This window comes from Hemitrygon akajei, chromosome 9, assembly GCF_048418815.1.
Source record: "Hemitrygon akajei chromosome 9, sHemAka1.3, whole genome shotgun sequence".
In the NCBI taxonomy this organism is placed as follows: domain Eukaryota; kingdom Metazoa; phylum Chordata; class Chondrichthyes; order Myliobatiformes; family Dasyatidae; genus Hemitrygon; species Hemitrygon akajei.
Genome location: NC_133132.1, coordinates 132,380,877 through 132,400,583, shown reverse-complemented (window position 1 = coordinate 132,400,583; position 19,707 = coordinate 132,380,877).

The window sequence follows — 19,707 nt, the reverse complement described above, 5'->3', positions numbered from 1 at the left end:
ATGGTGATCTGAATAACTAACCTCAGAGTTTTAAATTGAATATATTGGTTTATCTAAAATTACCATAATTTCACTGTAGCAATCCAAAAGACAATTGAAATTTAAGCACAAATTATGCTGAATTCTTTCATAATTTGTGTTAATTTGAAAAGAAAATTACACAAGAAGCAGGTCCCTTAACAAAATGACCGCTAAGTAATGTGATTTATCACATTGTTACTTGCAGGCCTATAATTAATCAAACACAGAAAAAAAAGTAATGATTGGATAACTCTACTAGGGGCTAGTATAGACTTGATGGGCCAAATGTTCTCCTTTTGTGCTTTGATAGTCTCATGGCCATTTGGCATTATTTGCTGGGATTTAAGGAGACCCCAGAAAAGAAGCTGGAACTTTTAACGTTATGTACTCAGGTACGGACAGTTGAGAAGGCATTGAATATTTCTCTATGTTTGTTAGGGAATTGACATGTGATTAGAAAACAGTTGAGAATTTGCAGAAGTAATTTTCAGTAATTTAAATTCAGATTACTCATGGATGTTGGATTTAAACTGTCTGTACCATTTATGACAATCCAATTTTGAACAGTATTCATCAAACATATTCAAAATTGCAAAATGCTATTTTGTTACCTTTACAAATTCTCCGTGTATATGTGCCAATTAAAGCAATTTTCCAAATGGACACCATTTGGTTGGAGTTTGCAATGTACAGATTTGCGCACCAATTATCTTATTTCCAAAATCAGCCACCAAAAATTATGCATTAAGAAACCCCAAGGGAGAGAAAAACAGATTGAAAGTCCAGTAAGAGATGTCTACTCTGGAAAATTCCCTGATATCAATTTTAGAAGTCGAAATAAATCCAAGCATATCATCTAGTCCATGTGCTAAACCACCCAACAGACTGATCAGTCCCAATAATGAAAGCTATTTATATTCAGCCACAATTCATAATTTAGGGATGAGGTGATGTCAGTTAGGAGAGAAAGGCACCTAAGTTTACAGAAATTCCACTGGATGTTATCCCAGAAGTTAATAGCAGAGTTCTGGTTTCCCTTCATCGGGATTGCTAGGAATAGACATTAGAGTTTTTGACCCATGCAGCAATGCCACACAAAATCAAAGCCTTGCTTCCACTTTTGATATAAATATACATTATCCAAAAAAAAAATTAAAAGAATGGTGAACATGGCATGGTACTTTAGCTACATATAATTTCTCTGCCTAAGAAGACATTTCTCTTTAAAAGCAGTTTATCTGCTATTACATTATATTCAGCAACTGGAAGACAAACTATTTTGGGTTGTAAGCTTATTGCTTCAGGATTATAACCACTGTGCCGATGGCAATGTTGTTAAAATTGGTTCATTTTGGTAGGTCAAATATGATGGCAGAATATAGTATTAATGGTAAGACTCCTGGCAGTGTGGAGGATCAGAGTGATCTTGAGGTCTGAATCCATAGGACACTCAAAGCTGCTGTGCAGGTTGACTCTGTGGTTAAGAAGGCATACGGTGCATTGGCCTTCATCAGTCGTGCAATTGAGTTTAAGAGCCGAGAGGTAATGTTGCAGCTACATAGGACCCTTGTCAGACCCCACTTGGAGTACTGTGCTCAGTTCTGGTCACCTTACTACAGGAAGGATGTGGAAGCCATAGAAAGGGTGCAGACCAGATTTACAAGGATGTTGCCTGGATGGGGGAGCATGCCTTATGAAAACAGGTTGAGTGAACTAGGCCTTTTCTCCTTGGAGCGACAGAGGATGAGAGGTGACCTGATAGAGGTGTATAAGATGATGAGAGGCATTGAACATGTGGATAGTCAAAGGCTTTTTCCCAGGTCTGAAATGGTTGCTACAAGAGGGCACAGGTTTAAGGTGCTGGGGAGTAGGTACAGAGGAGATGTCAGGGGTAGGTTTTTTATGCAGAGAGTGGTAAGTCGTGGAATGGGCTGCTGGCAATGGTGGTGGAGGCAGATATGATATGGTCTTTTAAGAGACTTTTGGATAGGTACGTGGAGCTTAGAAAAATAGAGAGCTATGGGTAAGCCGAGTAATTTCTAAGGTAGGGACATGTACGGCACAACTTTGTGGGTCAAAGGGCCTGTATTGTGCTATAGGTTTTCTATGTTTCTAAAATTAACATAATCTACAAAATCTATGGAATAGATTTTCTTCAAATTAAGACAGCTAACATTTGAGCACATCCTTTGAAACCAGGAACAAGAATTTGGATGCATAAGTTAATAGAAAGATTTTTGATCCATATATCTGACTGGACAGAAAATTCTGTTCAAAGTGATCTGTGTTGAATTCTTGGTATGTGCTCCCACCGTGCAAAGCTCCACACTTGGAATGCAAATTTGTAAAATCTTCCCTTATAAGTGAGGCTTAAAGGAAATTAAATTTGTCATGGTGAAGAAAAACCTTCGATTCAATCTTGAGGATCAGATTGTGTCTGCCTCAAAATATTCAATTCATATATTTTCCTATATCATATACCTCCAAAATACATTTCATTTTATAGAATGATCTTACTCTGTAACTATTTTTGATGAAACAACCTGTAATTGATTAAAGGCTTTTAATTGGCAGAATATTGGAAAGGAAGTGGAGCTTGGATGTGATGAAATTTGGAACAAAAATTCTGGATGTATATTTGCAGAAGAGTTTGGATGGTGGAAAGAAATGAAGTAAGGCAAATGAATTTGAGAAATAATTCCAGAGAGGAATTTTGGAATATAGGGTCTTACTGCCAAAGGTTTGAGTAAAGACTTATAAGGAGAATGAAATGATATCATAGAAGGATGTGTAGACCAAGAATTTATTTTGAAGGACATGGTAGAATATAATGGAGACTGAGAAAAAACAACTCATCATTTCTGTCCCATTTTTCATTCAGTTCATGAAGGGCTGTTATCTCCGCTTCATTTCCCAGGCTTTGAGTTTTTAAAATTTAGAGATATAGGATGGTAACAGGACTTTCCAGCCAAATGCACCCACACCATCCAGTTATACTCACGTGACCTATTCACCTACTAATCTGTACATATTTGGAATGTGGGAGGAAACTGGAACACCCGGAAGAAACCCATGCAGTTATGGGTGAAGAATGTAGAAACTCCTTACAGACGGAGGTAGGAATTGAACCAGGGTGACTGGCACTGTAATAGTGTTACACTAACTGCCAAACTACTATGTCACTCTTAAATTTTCCTTCTTTCCTGGATAACTCTAAAACCTGCCATAAATGAATAGGATTTATTATAGCTGTTTTACTCTTTATAAGATCAACCTTTAATTAATTTTATTAATGGTTTGAAGAGCTTAAATTAAATTAATATTATTATTATAGATTTTAAGCTTTTCTTACATAGGGATCTGATGGGGAACTGCAGAGGATTAATCATATAGCGTGTGGCAAGTATTGTCCAGAAGCCTGAAGTATTTATGGGTAAGTCAACATCAAATACTCATTGCATCTAATTGAATAATCCTGAAGCCATGACCTGGTGTGCTGGAGATTGTTATTAGGGATATCCTGAACTTGTCTCTGTTTTGAGTATTTGTGGAAGAATTTAGGCATCTAGAAAATATTGCAGGAGCTTGTAGCTGGGGGAAATCTTTAAGAGAGTTGCACGAACATTTCTTTATTAGTTTTTCTGTTTCTTCGTCTCATTTTAAGCTTGGCATTAAGAATCTGAAAAACAGCAGATTTAAAAAGAATTAGAGGTAAATAACCTGCTTTCAGAACGGGGAGCGAATGAGCTTCAACTGATCTGGATAACACTGAATCTCTGGATTAAAATTTGCTTCATTCATTCTACAGCACTCTAAAATTATCTTCCCCTTCTATAAATTAAACTAAACACAAGACCCTTCTTGTCTTGAAATCCTGTTACTCATTAGGAATGTTATTTCATTATAAAGCAAAAGTTTTTAGAAAAAAAGGTTATGTAGGTTCTTTATTAGGAAAGAGACATAAACAGTGCTTGACCTTTACAGATGTCACTTATTACAAAGGTGTAGATCTAGACCAGTCATAATGTAAGACCAGGGGTCAGGTGCTGGATATTGTTCAGTGACACATGCTGACAATTATATCCCAGGATTATTGTCTGCCTATCAGAAAAGATCAATTTTGTTCCATGATACATAGTTCTGCATTGTTGTTGCTTTTAAAGTCCTCACATAGAGAACAGTATGAAGTGATAGAAAGAAATTGCAGGCGGATTAATGGACTGATTGGCTGTAATGTGAATGCCCCTTCATGGCAGTCATCACCTTTATATCTGATGATAAAACTGTTAGCTCTATATGAGCACTTACAATTTGTGTCCTGGGAAAGAGTGAACTCAACGACCAAATGCTAAATTGTACATGGACTCGGAATGGAATGTCTGGAGTGTAGATTAAACCTGTATCTTCCAGCTGAAAGGCATCACTATGTGAAAGGTGCAGAGCAGTCATGCCACTGCGAGGATGAATATCACTAAAAGTCCTGATAAAGGGTATTCCCTCCATGGATACTGCCTGACTTGCTGAGTTCCTCCAGCAATTTTGCGTGTGTTACTCTGGACTTCCAGCATCTGCCGAAGTTCTTTTGTTACAGATTCTCTGAGTCCCGCTGCTTTTTGAGTTACCACAAATTGGAGCAACATGCTCGTGATTTGCCAACTCTCACTCACTGTGTATTTGCTGCCTCCACTCATCCTTAATGTAATGTAGGTAAAAAGCAGTGGCTGGAGGAGAGTTGTCAACTTCATTTGCCACCCCTGATGATGACTTTTATAAAGTCTTATGATTCATATTAAGCATAATACTCCATGTAAGCATTAAAATCTCTTTGCCCAGAAAAAGTACAAAGTACTTGGGTGGGAAGATGTAAAACCAAGGAGACATTTAAAAGCAAGAATTTTAAACATTTGGACATGAATAGTTGGCACATTGAATCTATAGCTGCCAATGATTCTTATTCATTTCCACAGATGCTGCCTGACCTGCTGAATTCCTCTAGCATTTTGTGTGTGTTGCTTCCAATAATGCATTGCCTTGCTTCAAATGAGATAATTCAATATATAGCACAGTTAAGCCCATGACACTCTGCATGCCGGCACCAGCTTCCTGACTGGTTTATTAATGAAACTTTTAAAGCCCAAAGCGCAAGATAGGAGATGTGGTCTAAATCTTGTCAGCTTCTTACAAATGCATTCTAATTGAGAAGATACTACTTTTCCCTTGCAAGGGTTGACTTTTCTAGTCTTTACCTATAACATTTACTCATAGCCTGTTCTGGACACGCACAACAGTTTTCAAATCTGCTCTCTGAGGAACCAGATATCTAGTTAGAGGCAAGGGCTTGAAAAATACTGTATACTTCACGGCCTAAACTGCCTTTATTCAGGTGAATCAATGCAATGCTGTTGTACTAATTTCATGTAGAAAACAGGTTTTATTTTCTCATTTATAACATTCTTTTGAAAGTGTATCTTTCATATTAATCAATTCCTTTGTACAGAATTCATCCAAACATTTATTAGAAGCTATTTCAAGTCTCACCCACCAAGCTTTCTTTGGAAGTTATAACCAAACATCAATAATTGTAAACTCTAGGATATCTTTCACATTTAGTATGCCATTTGGGGTTAAAATTTGTTCATGTTCACTTCTGTAATTATACTTGTAAATAAATACGACTCCCAGCAGTCAGAGACCTCCTGTTCATTTTCCAATTCAGCGTTTTAATCAGAACAGTTCATATTTCCATCTATTGATTTAAAGTTGAATACGTGGGACAAACTTACTGTAAACTTCTATTCAAATTCAAACCCTTTGAAAGCACTAGTGTGTGTTTGTATGTGGATTAATACTGATAATTACTTAACTATTTGCCAATTACCAAATCTAATAATCTAAATAAATTGTTCCTGTGATAAAGCCAATTGCTGTTTTATTCCATTAAAGCAAATCTATCAATTGCCTTAAAAACAAAAAACTCTACCTAAAGTGATCAACTTCATGAACACTTTTTAAATCCAAGTAGATCTACTTTGCATACTTATCTGTTGATGTTTAGATTCATGAAGTAAAAGGCAGCAAAACAGTTCCAATCTGCAAATAAATAAAAGGAATCTGGCACATGGTTAGATTTTGAAAACTTTATAGTGTCAAGCATTAAACCATTAAATATTCATTTAGTGCTAAAGAAATTATTTAGAGACCACACCGTCAATAGCACATAATTGAATATCTTCTATTCTAATAGAGATTGAGAAGTAATAGCTATTAAATTATCTGCCATTGCTAATTTCCTTTCAAAAGCAATACACTGTGTCTGTGGGGCTAATGTGAAACTGCACACATACAAAATTAGTGTGGTTCTCACTTGCTGTTTATTAATGTCCATCCTCTTTGTGTAACTTTACTTAATGTGACTGCACACTGTGACACAGCATGAGTAGCTCTAAGTTTCTCCGATGATCCCAGAGTGAAACTTCAGTCCTTTCTTTCGTAACCATTCCTTCAGCAGATGCGGAACACAGTTTAATAACTGAAAGTACCCAGTGGCTAAAAATTTCATTAGTTTGAAAAAAATAAAAGGAGACATTTTATCAATAGCTTGATATTGGTGGGCTTTTTGTCAATTTGACCCATATCTAATTAGATTATTGTTGCAAGTGAGACAACTGTTTCTACAGCGACCTAATGTTCTGCCTATTATGTGCACATGATCTATAACCTTTTAAAATACTACTGTGGGAAAGCAGCACACTTCACTGCAGACACAAGCCATAGATTCCTAACAGGTGGCAGTCTTTCCCTTAGCAACATTTGTTACAGAATCTCTATGTTCAGTATATTGGAAATATCAGGGGGCACAGTTTCCTACCAGGTATCCAGGGGAAATAAGTAAAGAGAATGTAAGAAGCTATAATCAACATAAGTACAAGCAGCTGCTGTGGGTTTATGAACTTGGTTGAGATCTGCAGCTCAAGAGGCGTAAGGTTTCAAATGATTTGTTGCTATCTGCAGCGCCACCTTCTGACCTTTGTAAAATAAAACAGCTTAAGAAGACTTCGGTAAGAACTTCTTCAGCAATGTGACAATTATCTCTCCTCTGGTTAATTGTACCCAGGCTATATTTATCCATGGATGTTAAACAAGTGTGAGAAGCAAAGTGATAATAACATTGGTGAAAATTTTAAAAACATACTTGAATCTTGATTCCAATCTAAAAAAAATACATGAAAATGAGTCCAAGGAATTGTTCACAATCTCTTAAAGGTCAATTATGGGAAATTCCAAAGTTATTACTGAAGTTGGGGTAAAAGGGGAGGGAAACTATTTTAATCTGTGCTTAGCAATAAAACAGGACCATCAGAATGCACAACTTATTCTGAAGAATTCTATTCACTCCAAGACTGAATGCCCACTCTGTCAGACCATAAAATATATAAGTATCTTTTAATGAGAAACATGTAGGATAGTTTCATCTCCCACAGAGTTTTTTTGAAATTACTAATTCTGATAACATAGACATATTAGGATTGAGATAATTAAATTCTATTTCCTATGTAAAGCAAACGTGGTGATGGCTAACTGAGAAACCATATTCTTGAAGTTTTATGAATGTAAATAAACCCCTTTAAATTAAACATTTAAATATTTACACATATAAAGGTAAGCAGTAAAGTGTGGCAAATTCAGATTCGATGCTTTAAAGGCAAACATCTAAATAGTTAACACGAGGAAATCTGCAGATGCTGGAAATTCAAACAACAACACACACAAAATGCTGGTAGAACACAGCAGGCCAGGCAGCATCTATAGGGAGAAGCACTGTCGACGTTTCAGGCCGAGACCCTTCTAAATAGTTTATGTTTTGCTGAGAACTGCCAAATGGACCCACAAGAGTTCACCTATAACTAGTTTGGGATGTCGGCACATGTATGTGTGTGTACGGAATCCTAGAAGTCCTGGCAATTATTCCCGACTGTCATTCACTGGTGCCTTGCACTGGACTGTAATGTAGTCCAGCAAAGGAGCACAAGGTTCTTGCAGTTTCTTAGCACTTACACTGGGGAATCCACCTGTGGAACTTGGCACAGAACAGTATCGAGGCTGATTTCAATCAGGAAGAGTGGCTCTGAGTGACTAATTTTATTTACATTTTTCTCCCTGAGTTCAGTTAGATTTTTTCAGTATTCTTAAATGCTTATAAATGCATTTTTTAAATTTTAGCTATTTTTAGTTAATTTAAAAAAAGTAGGAGTATTTGATTCTTGTAGTGTTTAAATGTTTCAAAGAACACAGGAGGTGTGTCTTAGCCAACCCCTGGGTGAGATTGAGTTCTGGGAGTGTGCGGGGCATCTGAATGATGTTGCAGCTTGATTCATCCAGGAAGATGGAACTGGGAGATCTGTCAGTTCATTCTAACTTTATTTGTTGGAAGCAGTTGATTTCACTGGAATTTTACAGAGAAAAGATGTTTGAAGAGAATCTGCACTCAGTGGCCACATTATTAGTTACATCCTGTACCTAATAAAATGACAACTGAGTGTATGTCCGTGGCCCATCCACTTCAAGGTTCAAAGTATTGTGCCTTCAGCAAAGCTCTTTTCTACTCCTCTGATGTAACATGTGGGAATTTGAGTTACTGTGACCTTCCTTTCAGTCTGAACCAGTCTAGCTATTCTCCTCTGACTTCTCTCATTAACAAGACATTTTCGGCCACAGAATTGGTATTCATTGTTTTTTTATTATGTTTTTTTTTGTAACATTCTCTGTACACTCTAGAACCACAGGGCTGCGGACCAGTACCAAGCCACAAAGCATGCGCTACCAGGCCGTGAGGAAACCATATGATTTGGCGATATGAAACGATATGAGTCAGCTGCACTTTTCCTCATTCCTTGTCACACCCACTGTTAAACTTAAATGTATGTGAGGTCCTCAAGAATATTGTCAGATTTTTGAATTTTCTCCCCCATTTTCTCCACTTTTATTCCTTCTACCAAAGTGCATGACCATACACTTCCCTACATTGTATACCACCTGCCATTTCTTTGCCCATTATCCTAATCTGTCTAAGTCCAACTGCAGCCTCCCTACTTCCTCAACACCACCTGCTCCTCCACTTGTCATTGCAAACTTGGTCACAAAGCCATTAATTCCATCATCCAAATCATTGACGTATAATGTGAAGTGAAGTGGTCCCAGCACTGACCACGTAGAACACCGCTACTCACAGGCAATCAATCAGAAAATGTTCCCTTTATTCCAACTCTTTGCCTCCTACAAATCAGCCATGTTAGTATCTTTCCAGTAATACTATGGGCTCTTATCTTGCTATGCAGTCTCATGTGTGCCATTTTGTCAAGGACCTATTGAAAATCCAAGTACAGAACATCCACTGATTTTCCTTTGTCTATCCTGCTTGTTATTTCCTCAAAGAATTTCAATAGATTCGTCAGGCAAGACTTTCAGTTAAGGAAACTATGTTGCCTTTGGTCCATGTTGTCATGTGTCTGCAAGTACTCTGAAACCTCATCCTTAACAACCGACCATCATCTTCCCAACCACTGAGGCCAGTCTAACCAGCCTATAATTTCCTTTCTTCTGCCTCTATCACTTTGTGAAGAGTGGAGTAACATTTGCAATTTTCCAGTCCTCTGGACCAATGCCAGAATCTAGTGGTTCTTGAAAAATCATTACTAATGCCACCACAATCTCTTCAGTTACCTCTTTTAGAACTGTTGGTTGAAGTCCATCTGGTTCCGGTGACTTACCTACATTCAGACCTTTCAGCTTCCCAAGCACCTTCTCTTTAGTAATGGCAACTGTGCTCACTTTTGCCCCTACCAGACTCTCGAGCATCCAGCATATTGCCTTCCACAGTGAAGACTGATGCAAAATACTTATTCAGTTCATCCGCCATTTCCTTAGCAGCTCTGCCCCCCACTCTATTATTCTCATTCCTGCATCATTTTCCAGCAGCCTCTTTTTTACTCTTTATATATCTGAAAATACTTTTTTTTATCTTTTTTATTATTATTGGTCAGCTTCCTATTTCATCTTTTCACTGTATGGCTTTTTAGTTGCCTTCATTTCGTTCTTAAAACTTTTCCAATCCTCTAACTTCCCACTAATTTTAGTTCTATTATATACCCTCTCTTTTGTGTTTATGCTGACTTGGACTTACCTTGTCAGCCAAGGTTGTGTCATCCTGCCTTTAGAATACTTATTCTTTGGAATATATATATCCTACACCTTCTGAATTGCTCCCAGAAACTACAGCCATTGCTGCTCTGCCATCATCACTGCTAGTGTCCTCTTCCAATCAACTTTGGCCCGCTTCTCTCTCATTCTTCTGTAATTCCATTTACTCCACTGCAATACTGGTACTTCTGACTTCAGCTTCTCACTCTCAAATCGTGGGGTGAATTCTAAAACATGATGATCACAGTTTCTTAAGGGTTCCTTTATCTTAAGCTCCCTAATCCAATCTGGTTAATTACACAACACCCAGTCTAGAATAGCTGAACCCCTGGTGGCTCAACCACAAGTGGCTCTAAAATAGCCATCTAGTAGGCACTCTACAAAGTTTCTCTTTGCAATCTGATTTTCTCAATTGATCAGCATATTGAAATTCCCCATGACCATCATAACATTGCCCTTTTGACATACATTTTCTATTTCCCATTGCAATTTGTAACCCACATCCTGGCTACTGTTCAGAGGCCTGTATGTAACTTCCATCAGGGTCTTTTTACCCTTTCAGTTCCTAACTCTATCCACAACGATTCTACACCTTCTAGACCTATGTCACTTCTTTCTAAGGATTTGATTTCATTCTTTACCAACAAAGCAATGTCATCCCCTCTGCTTACCTACCTATCCTTTTGAGACAATGTGTATTCTTCCACGTTAAACTCCCAACTTCATTCTTCTTTCAACTATGACTCATGAATATCCGTCAATCTCTAACTGTGCTACAAGATAACCTAACTTATTCCATATACTGCGTGCATTCAAATACAACACCTTCAGTCCTGTATTCGTCATGCTTTTTTGATTTTGTCCCCTTGTTACACTGCAATTCATTCCACTGACTGAAATTCTCCCCTATCATCTGTCTGTCCTTCTTGACAGTCTCACTGCACATGTCCCTGCTTATACAGGTACTGTCCAATCACTCAGTTTCCCACCCTACTGCCAAATGCCTTTAAACCCTCCCAAATTGTTCTAGTAAACTTGACCCCAGAAATATTAGTTCTTCTCAGGCTCAGGTGAAATCCATCCCTTTTGTACACGTCATACATTCCCCAGAAGAGATCCAATGATCCAGAAATATGAAACCCGGCCCCCTGCGCCAATTCCTCTTAATCAATAATAAGATAGTACACCAAAGTCATATCCTTTCTAACACCACTTTAAACAACAAATAATGGTGTTAATACTTTATCTGGGACTGTCATTAAGTTGGCTGTGCTTTTGTTTGTAAAAATCTTACATCTAGTGATCAAGTATTACTGTACACATAGATTTATAATAGGCCCAGTCTAGACAGAAAAAATAGACTATCACCTTTTACATTAAATTGAACACATGAATATAATTGACAGATTGGGAGCTTTTACTGAAAGCTTTGTTCAGGCTTCATTACACGGGAATAGAGAAGAGTTGAAGTAGCAGAATGCATCAGGAGAAAATCAAAACACAGATTATAATTGGGTTTGATAATGTAGACTCTCTGCTGCATGTCAGGATTCAGAATATCGGTTAGAAAGCACATTGCAGTTTCATAAAACACGTAATGAACTTGAAGGGAGGAATTTGTTTATGTCTACTTTTCTTAAGATCCTTTACTAATCAAAGATTTTTTAAAAATTTACAGATACAGTGCAGAATAGGCCCTTCTGGCCCCTAGAGCTACACTTCCCAGCAAACACATCACCCCTCCCCCAATTTAACCTTAACCTAATCAGGGGACAATTTACAACGACCAATATCCCTGCGAACCAGTATAAATAGTATGTCTTTAGACTGTGTTAGGAAACTTGAACACCTGGAGAAAACCCATGCATTCCTGAGGGAAGACATACAAACCCCTTATAGAATTCACTGGGATTAATCTCCAAACACTGACGCGCTGAGCTTTAATAACATTGGGCTAACTGCATCACCCCCGTGGTGTCCTTCTGGTGTCACGTGTTGCTTGTCAGGAAAACAAGATTTTGGAGGTTTGAATTTAATTCGAAAGCCGTCAGTGGAGATTAGAATAAAGAAAATGCCCCATGCTCACCAAGGCTGTGAGGACAGTAGAGGGTCCACCAGTGGAAGAGACTGCCTAACCTGATCAGGAGAATAACAAGACCAAGGACGCTTTGTCAGGAGTGGAGCAGTGAGTCTATTTGTGCTTTGTGAGGAGCTGGTAAGGGCTGGATGGACATTCCAGGTCATTATGTGACTGAAACTTGATTCACATCAAAACTTGAAGTTTGTTCAGAAACACAACAAATCTACTTTGTGTACATTTAAATGCAACAATTTTATTTTAGGAAAGTAAATGCAAAAGGATGACATAATAATTTACATTACAACAGCAGTGCACAAAGAGGTGCTCATAAAACACTGCATATTATTATCTTGAAGTTCAGAGTTCAAAGTAAATTTATTAACAAAATACATATATGTCACCATATGCAACCTTGAGATTCATTGTCTTGCGGGCATACTAAATAAATTTATTACATAATAACCATAACAGAAGCGATTAAAGACACACCCAACATGAGCGTTCAACCAGTGTGCAAAAGGCAACAAATTGTGCAAATGCAAAAATAAACAAATAAGCAATAAATAACAAGAATGTGAGATGAAGAGTCCTTGAAAGTGCGTCCATAGGTTGTGGGAACATTTCAATGATGGGGCAGGTGAAGTTGAGTGAAGTTATCCCCTTTGGTACAGGAGCCTGATGGTTGATGGGTAATAACTGTTCTGGAACCTAGTGGTGTGAGCCCTGAGGCTCCTGTACCTTCTTCCTGATGGCAGCAGCGAGAAGAGAGGATTTCTTGGGTGGTGGGAGTCCTTGATGATGGATGCTGCTTTCCTGTCGCAGTGTTCATGCATTTGTGCTCAAAAATGGGGAAGAGCTTTGCCTATGATGGATGCAACAGTATCCAACACTTTTTATAGGATTTTCCATTTATAGAAACTGGTGTTTCCATGTAAGGCTGTGATGCAGCCAGACAATATACTTTCCTTTACACATCTATAGAAATTTGTCAAAGTTTTAGATGTTATGCTGAGTCTTCACAAGGAAGTAGAGACACTGCTGTGCTTTCTTCATAATTGCAGTTGCGTGCAGGATAGATCCTCTGAAATTCTGACCAATCTAAAGTTGCGGACCATCTCCACCTCAGATCATCTGATGGCTCATGGACAGCTGGTTTCCTCTTCCTGGAGTCAATAATCGGCTCCTTGTTCTTGCTGACATTGAGAAAAAGATTATTTTTGCGGCATGACTCAGTCAGATTTTCAGTCTCCCTCCTACATGCTGATTCATTGCCACCTTTGATTTAATCTACGACAGTGGTGTTGTCAGCAAACTTAAATGTGGCATTGGAGCTGTGCTTAGTCTCACAGTCGTAAGTGTAAAGTGAGTAGAACAGGGGGCTAAGCACACGTCCTTATGGTGCACCTGTGCTGATTGAGATTGTGGAGGAAATGTTGTTGCTGACTAGGGTCTGCAAATGAGGAAATTGAGGATCCAGTTGCATGTGTAGGTGTTGAGGCCAAAGTCTTGGAGCCTTTTGATTAGTTTTGAGGGGATGATGGTATTGAATGCTGAGCTGTAGTCGGTAAAGAATATCCTGATGTCATGCATCTTTGCTGTCCAGATGTTCCAGGATTAAGTGAAGAGCCAATGAGATGGCATCTGCTGTGGGCCTGTTGCTCCAGAAGGAAAATAGGAGCAGAACCAAGTCACTTCTCAGGCAGGACGAGATATGTTTCATCACGAACTTCTCAAAATACTTCATCACTGTGGGTGTAGGTACTACTGGATGATAGTAACAGAGAAAGGTATAGGTATGTTCTTCTTAGGCACAGGTATAACTCAGAGCCAGTTGAAGCAAGGGGGTAGACTGAAGAAGAAAGCAGTTAAAGATCTGAGTGAGCACTCCTGCCAGTTGATCAGCACAGGTCATTAGTACTTGGCTAGGGACCCAATCTGGGCAACATGGCTTCACCCTCCTGAAGGCTGCTCATATGTTGACCCCAGAGACTGAAATCACAGGATCATTGGGGTCTGTGGGAACTTGTGATGGTTCCTCCATGTTTTTATGGTGGAAGGTGTTGAGCGCATCTGGAAGTGATGCCCAGCTATTGCCTATTTGGCTTGATTTAAATTTATACAAGGTGATAGTATTCAAGCCCTGCCAAAACCGTCAAGTATCCTTCACTGATCCAAGCAATTCACTCTGCGGAAGGTGAATCCTGGCCCTTCAACGGCAGCCAGGCCACACAGCATAAAAGACGATGTAGTGCTTACAATGACGACTAATGAACAGGGCAACATGGAAATTGTAGCTGTGAGTTATAAAAGGTATTTATTCAACACAGTAGATCGTCTGCAGAATCTACATTCAGTGGCCACTTTATTAGGTACACCTGTGCACCTGCTCGTAAATGCAAATATCTAATCAGCCCATTACATGGCAGCAACTCAATGCATAAAAGATTGTAGACATTTTCAAAAGGTTCATCTGTTGCTCAGACCAAATATCAGAATGGGGAGGAAATGTGATCTAAGTGACTTTGACCATGGAATGATAGTCAGTGCCAGACAGGGTGGTTTGAGTATCTCATGTATACTGGAATTTCCAGGCAAAACCGTCTCTGGATTTACAGAGAATCGTGCAAAAAACAAAAAAAAAAAAATCCAGTGAGCAGCAGTTCTCTGGGGCAAAAACACCTTGTTAATGAGAGAAGTCAGACTGATTCAAGTCGATGGAAGGCAACATGACAACATGATCAAAGAACCATGTGTTACAACAGTGGTGTGCAGAAGAGCATTTCTAAACACACAACACATCAGGGACTGCTGTGTGCTTTGCTTCACGGAAGCATGGCTGATCTCTACCATCTTGGATGAAAGACAGGACAGTTGAGTCTTTTAAAGGTATGCTTCATGATTAACTCATTATGGTGCATAGCCATGATGGTCCTGTCTCAGTCCTGCTTACCTGAATCAGTGCTGGGTCTGTTGTTGGTTATCATTTATATCAATGATCTGAATGACAATGTGGTTAACTGGATCAGCAAATTTGTAGATGACACCAAGACTGGGAGCATAGAGGACAGCAAGGAAGACTATCTTGGCTTGCAGCAGAATATGGACCAGCTACAGAGATGGGTTGAAAAATGGCAGATGGGATTTAATGCAGATGAGTGTGAGGTCCTGCACTTTGGTAGGAACAACCAGGGTACGTCTTACACAGTGAATGGTAGGGCACGGAGGAGTGCAGCAGAAAAAAGGGATCTGGGAATACAGGTTTATAATTCATTAAAAGTGTAGACACAGGTAGATAGGTTCATAAAGAAAGCTTTTAACATATTGGACTGCATAAATCCAAGTACTGAGTACAGGAGATGAGACGTTCTGTGGAGTATGTTGGTGAGGACTTTTTTGGAGTATTGTGTGCAGTTTTGGTCACCTACCTGCAGAAAATGTGTAAGTAAGTTTGAAAGAGTACAGGAAAAATTTACAAGGATGTTGCCAGGTCTGGAGACTTGAGTTATAAGGAAAGATTAAATAGGTTAGGACTTTATTCCTTGGAATGTAGAAGATTGAGAGGAGATTTGACAGAGGTACATAAAATTATGAAGTGTATAGATAGGGTAAATGCAAGCAGAATTTTTCCTGTGAGGTTGGGTAGGACTATAACTAGAGGTCATGAGTGAAAGCTGAAAGGTTGAATGGGAACATAAGGAAACATTTCTTTATTCAGAGGGTCATGAGAGTGTGGAATAAGCTGACAACTGAAGATCCAGAACTATACAAGAAATCGACTCCAGCCTGGATACTGCACCACACTGCCCCAGGTGGAGTGCAATGGCTTCGATGCCCTTCCCAGGAGACACCACGACCTGAAGCCCATTCTCCACACACACAAGACAACAAGTGCATACAGAATGTCAGTAAAGTACAACTGCGCAAAATGTATATGCATGTATACTTTGTAGTTAATTTTCTGGGCTAAGATTGTTAATGTTTTGGGTCAAGAGCCAAACCCTGATTACCTGGTTTGATGTAGGCTGCTTAACTGTAATGACGTGCACCTGAGCACGCCAGCTGCCGGGGTTTAGATGCTCTAACTCTCTGGAATATGGAATGTGGTACGGCCCCTTTAAAGATTCAGGACCACCCCACTAATTGTTGCTGGCCATGTTTTGGTGCCAGGATTTTAATATTTAAAGTGTACCTGAATTGAGGTTTGGTGCTCAATTGTCAGCTTTGCATTCTCGTCTAACGTCCAGTTTAGAACCTTGTCCTCGATTCTAATTTTGAATATTCCATCCTCGCCTGGGTCTCTTGACACAGTACGATTAAGCCTAACATGGACTCAACGGGATATTGGAGCTTCTCATCAGCTGTGGCAGCCACAGCAGGAATATTTCAAAACAGACATGGGGGATTGTGGTGAACTGCATATACCTGTCTGGACACGCCCCCTGCTGACTGCTCCTGTGGCCCCTCCCACTGACCATGGCTCCTCCCACAGACCCTGGTATAAAGGCGATTGAGGCCTGAACCCGGCCCTCTGTCTCCAGGATGTAGTATGGTGGTCAACTACTGCTTGTTCTTTCTTCCAGTCAATAAAAGCCGATATCTCGCCTTCACGTCTCAGAGAGAGTTATTGATGGTGCATCAGGGATGCACAATCTCCAAGTCACCATGCACCAACTGATGTTAAGAGGAAGCCAGAATCACCCGGGTGAGGCTAATGGTCACTTTATGGAGTCAGTACATCTTCTGACCCTGGAGAGATTCAACGGTGACCCGAGTTCTTGTCGTGGCTTCCTCACTCAGTGTTCATTGGTGTTTGAACTCCAGCCATCCCGGTTCCCTGCAGAGTGCGGAAAGGTGGCCTTCATGATCTCTCTCCTGGCCTGGTCCATCACGCATTGGGAACAGAGGTTGGAGATCTACTCTGATTTGGAAGAATTCATGAACGCCACGAATTCTATTATCCTGCCAGAGCTAACAGAACCTTGGACCACCTAATGAAGATGCGTTAGGGTAGTCAGTCGGCAGTGGACTAAGCTATTGAGTTTCGGACTTAGGCCGAGGTGTGTGGCTGATACAAGGAAGCCTTGACCACTCTGTATTGCCACTGATACTTTACTTTACTTTATTGTCACCAAACAATTGATACTAGAGCGTATAATCATCACAGTGATATTTGATACTGCGCTTCGCACTCCCTGAAGTACAAACCGAAGTAAATATAATAAAAATTTTAATTATAAATCATAATTAGAAAGTAGAAAAGGGAAAGTAAGGCAGTGCAAGTCAGGCCTGGATATTTGGAAGGTACGGCCCAGATCCGGGTCAGGATCCGTTCAGCAGTCTTATCATAGTTGGAAAGAAGCTGTTCCCAAATCTGGCCGTACGAATCTTTAAGCTCCTGAACCTTCTACTGGGGGGAAGAGGGAAAAAAAGTGTGTTGGCTGGGTGGATCGTTTCCTTGATTATCCTGGCAGCACTGGTCCGACGGCATGTGTTGTAAAGTGAGTCCAAGGATGGAAGATTGGTTTGTGTGTTATGCTGGGCTATGTTCACGATCTTCTGCAGCTTCTTCCGGTCTTGGACAGGACAACTTCCATACCAGGTTGTGATGCACCCTAGAAGAATGCTTTCTATGGTGCATCTATAAAAATTAGTGAGGGTTTTAGGGCACAAGCCAAATTTCTTCAGCTTTCTCAGGAAGTAAAGGCACTGGTGGGCCTTCTAGGTAGTGGACTCTGCTTGGTTAGACCAAGTCAGGTCATTTGTGATATTCACCCCGAGGAACTTAAAGCTTTTGACCTGTTCCACCTGTGCACCAGCGATGTAGATGGGGTCGTGCGGTCCGCTACTCCTTCTGAAGTCAACAACCAATTCCTTCGTCCTGCTGATGTTGAGGGATAGGTTATTGTCTTCACACCATGCCACCAGATTCTTAATTTCCTCTCTGTACTCCGACTCATCATTACCCAAGATATGGCCTACAATTTTGGTGTCATCAGCAAACTTATATATTGAGTTTGATGGAAACTTGGCTACACAATCATGGGTGTACAGTGAGTACAGCAGGGGGCTGAGTACACAGCCTTGTGGGCCACCGGTGCACAGAGTGATTGTAGAGGAGAGCTTGTTCCCTATTTTTACAGCCTGGGTCCTGTCTGTGAGGAAGTTGAAGATCCAGCTGCCGATCTGAGTGCTAAGACCCAGGTTCCGGAGCAAATCAAAGCATGTCGTTGCCTTGGGAGAGCCATTAGAGGACTTAGAGACTCTGATTGATCAGTCCATCCTCCTCAATAATTATCTCGCAAAGCAAAAGTGGAACACTTTCAGGGGATCGAAGAGGGCTAGGCCAAGCCCAGCCTCAAAGCATCACAGTTCCAATTCTCGATCTCAGACAATGACCAGCCTGCCACCTAAACAAGATCCTATCAAGCCAAGGCGGATCGGCCGCACAAGACTCTCCGCCAATGAGATGTCCTGGCCTCAGAGTCGAGGTTGTTGCTATTACTGCGAGGAAGTAGGCCACCTGTGGGTCAAATTTCTGAAGCTGCAGCCATCAGGAGAACCTCTATGACTGCCCAGTGTTGGGAGGACTGTGATCATAGCAGCGACTATTCTCAACCCCATTGAATCTGGTGTCATGCTGAACGTGGAGATCTCCTGGAGAAAGAACTTGCGAGAAGTGAATGCCTTTGTGGACTCTGGGGCAGCTGGTAATTTCCTGGTCCTGGGGACCTCTACAGGAATTGAGCCAGCCCCTGCTTGCAACTGCTCTGGACGGACAGATCCTTCTCTTGGGTCCAGACAGATCCTGCACTGACATCGGTTTTGCAAACAAGGGTAGAAGAACTCACAGAGGACATTTGTTTCTATATCATCGATTGTCTTCACATATCCTTGATCCTTGGGCCCCCTTGGTTGTTCCAGCATAACCCATCTGTGAGCTGGAAGAAAGGGAGGTTCATTGAATGGTCCAGTCATTGCAAGAGGGTATGTTTCTGGCTTGGTGTTCCGACCCACAGACTCTCCTGAGACCAGCGGCCAATGAGGAGACGGACTTTTACTTGGGGTAACCTGGAGCCTTTGGGAGGCCCAGCCTTGCCTCCAAAGGCAAACACGTCAGCTGCAGTCAACAGGTCTGTGTGAGCCCCAACCCTGTCTAGATGGGGGGCACTGAAAGAGTCTCTAGTTCAGGAGCAAGTCAGGAGGCCTACCAAGGAGATGCCCAAGCAGTCTGGAATTCTAGCAGCCAAGTCTGAGGGATCCAGTTGCCAGGTCCCGTCTAAGGGAAAGGCTCCTAAACATGGACACTTGGAGCCTAGTCCCAGGAGTACAAAGACCATTTGTAGCACCTTGTTGCCATTGTCTGAGGATACAGGCAAGGATTTGGACTCAACTCAAGTAGTGAACCTATG